A 384-nucleotide genomic window follows, 5' to 3' on the forward strand; every position below is an offset into this window, starting at 1 on the left:
ATCAAAAAGCGATCAACTGATAAAATGTTGCTGATATCATGACAAACATTTTATTGACAACTTTTTGATATTTTTCAAAAGAGGCGAGATATACCCAAAGCGGACGGTCCGGGATGGCGTTCTATTAGAGTGTTTACGGGAATTGGATTTCCGAGTTTTTCACTTTTTGTGGTTTTTTCAAATTTTTTGAGCTAGGGAAGTCCCGAAAAAATACGGAAATGTTGAATATTTTTTGGGTTACTGTAGTTTTCGTACCAGCAAAAAAAAATTAAAAATTTCGCCGTTTCAAAATTTTTAAATGTTTCTAGAACAATTTACAAAACTTTGTTTCGATATCAAAATAGGATTTTTTTTAAACTTTTTTTTCAAATTTGCAAGAGATAA

This window comes from Caenorhabditis briggsae, assembly GCF_000004555.2.
Source record: "Caenorhabditis briggsae complete genome, chrIV, whole genome shotgun sequence".
NCBI lineage: Eukaryota > Metazoa > Nematoda > Chromadorea > Rhabditida > Rhabditidae > Caenorhabditis > Caenorhabditis briggsae.